Genomic DNA, 2,846 nt, shown 5'->3' with positions numbered 1-2,846 from the left:
AAGTGCACACAAGCAGGGGGAGAAGCAGGCTCCCTGCTGAGCAAGACTGACACAGCGCTCCAGCCCAGGACCCCAGGATCATGACCTGAGCCGAAGACAGACGCTTAACCGACTGAGCCATCCACGTGTCCTGAAGCTCATTTTTCTTAGAACCCCTCTTATAGATCAGGATGTGTCTGGTTTAAGTCTGATGCCATAAAAAGACTCCAAGGACCCCAGCGGGACTCTTTGAGGGCAGGAGGACCTGTAGTAGGTCACCTTGCATCCATGTTGATGGAAAAAGAACTGGTCCAGGCAGAGTGCCAGACAGAAGCAGAAGAGCCTTCATCTTCACTCATCAGGACTTTGGAACCACCTCTGAACATGTGACACGAAGCAGAAGAGCCATAACCCTAGAAGCTCATTTTTGGGATTGTATATTTATGTTGCCTGTCAAGAGAGAAGGCCTAACAACGTAGTTAAGGGCATAGCTCTGAGATCAAGCTGTCTGGGCTCAAATCCCAGGTCTGCCTCTTGCTCTCTATTCTCTCTTGAGCAAATGACTCGGGTTAGCTGGGAGGTCGTTTAATTATCTGTAAGAGGGATATAATAGTTGTATCTGCTTCAAAGGATTGTTGAGAGGATTAAGTGAGTCACTGAATGTGAAGCCCTTCAAACAGAACCTAAAGACGATCAGAACCCTATGACCATTGCTTGTGACTATGTGAACTCCACTAAGGGCGCCCCCTCCTGCCCCCCCAACCAACCCAGGTTTTCTTGGGCTGCTGGCCCAATCATTTCTCCTTCCTTCATTTGGAAAGATACAAAACCTCTGCCCAGGTTTGTTAACTTACTCTGTTACTCACTTGCTTCCAAATGCAAAAGCTGTAAATCAATAGTGAAATTGGCTTGAGCCAGCCTATCCTCCTACCTTTAACTCCCCTCAGCCAAAGGAAATGACTTTAAATTTTTTTAAAAAATTTTAAAAGATTTTATTTATTTATTTGACAGATAGAGATCTCAAGTAGGCAGAGAGGCAGGCAGAGAAAGAGGAGGAAGCAGGCTTCCTGCCAAGCAGAGAGCTTGATGTGGGGCTCCATCCCAGGTCCCTGGGATCATGACCTTAGCCGAAGGCAGAGGCTTTACCCCACTGAACCACCTAGGCGCCCCAAATTTTTGTTGATTTATTTGAAGTAGGTTCTGTGCCCAACTTACCATCCTGAGATCAGAGTTGCACACTCTACTGATGGAGCCAGCCACGTGCTCCCTAAGGAAGCTACTTTATTATTATTATTATTATTTTACTTCTTAAAAATATTTTATTTATTTTACAGAGAGAGAAAAAGAGAACACTTGCAGGAGGAGCAGTAGAGGAAAGGGAAAAGCAGGCTCCCCACTGATCATGGAGCCTGATGCGGGGCTCGATCCCAGGACGCAGAGATCATGACCTGAGCTGAAAGCAGCTGCTGAACGACTGAGCCACCCAGGTGGCACAGGAAGCTACTTTAAGCAAACTATCATTTTTGTATATATCCTGCTATTTCCTTTTCAATTTTTTGCCTTTTTTTTTCTTTGATAATTATAAATTCCATGTAGTAATGGGCACGGATATTGAATGAATGGGCTTGAAGAATTTCTACATTTGTATCTGATACTTTGGAAGACTCTTCTGTGTCCCATCTAGTCATTTTTACCCCGAAGCAATGACTGTCCTGACCTTTACAAATTTGTGTTGCCCAGTTTTGAAATTCACATATATGGAATCACAGCATGGGAATGTTTTCTTTTAGTGCTTGGGTTTTTTCACATCGGTGATAATTATTCAATAGTTATTATTTACTAACCCACTTTATAGCCACTGGGCATTTGGGTTGTTTCCAGTGTTCCACTGTTTTGACCAATGCTGTTGTGAACATTCTAGTACTTAGGTTTTTGTGGGACATGTGCACTCAACACTCCTAGAATACACCCCGGTGCTGCTGCCTCATTCATTAATAATGTGTTTTGTTTTAGTAAACTGCCAGTTTCCTAAGGGATTGTTTGAATGTACATTCCCAACAGCAAGGTATGAAATGTCTTAAAAAAAAAAAAAAGGATTGTATTTATTTATTTGAGAGAGAGATAGCGAGAGAGAGAAAGAGCATGAGCAGGGGTGGGGGGAGAGGGGGCAGCAGACACTGGGTGAGCAAGGAGCTGGACACAGGGCTCAACCCCAGGATCCTGGGATCATGACCTGATCTGAAGGCAGACTGCCTAACCTAATGAGTCACCCAGGCGCCCTCCTTTTTAAAAGATTTTTTTTTTAAAGATTTTATTTATTTATTTGACAGAAAGAGATCACAAGTAGGCAGAGAGGAAGGCAGAGAGAGAGAGGAGGAAGCAGGCTCCCTGCTGAGCAGAGAGCCCGATTCGGGACTCGATCCCAGGACCCTGAGATCATGACCTGAGCCAAAGGCAGCGGCTTAACCCACTGAGCCACCCAGGCGCCCCTTTTTAAAAGATTTTATTTTGAGTTGATAGCTGTTATTTTTAAGATTTTCAACCACTAAGAGTCAGAGAGTCCCCAGAGCACTTCTAGAGTATGACTCTCCAAACTCTCATAAAACCCTTTCTTTTGGAGTCTCTCTCCTCGTCCTTGTCTTCTGGCAAATGTTCTCCCTCTCTTTCCTCCAAGGCCTGCCCTGCTCCTGCAAGAAGGCACACCGGTGGGCATGTGCTGTCCCAACAACCAGACAGAAAGAAGCTTGACTTTCTTCTGCTCCTTGGCGTTCCCCTCCCGCCACTCACCCTGGTCCTTGCTGTCACATGAAACCCAAACCCAAACACTTCACTCTAGCCAAAACCCTTGTTCTACTCTCTGCTTCACT

This window comes from Mustela erminea, chromosome 19, assembly GCF_009829155.1.
Source record: "Mustela erminea isolate mMusErm1 chromosome 19, mMusErm1.Pri, whole genome shotgun sequence".
Taxonomy (NCBI): domain Eukaryota; kingdom Metazoa; phylum Chordata; class Mammalia; order Carnivora; family Mustelidae; genus Mustela; species Mustela erminea.
This window is presented reverse-complemented; position numbering follows the sequence as displayed.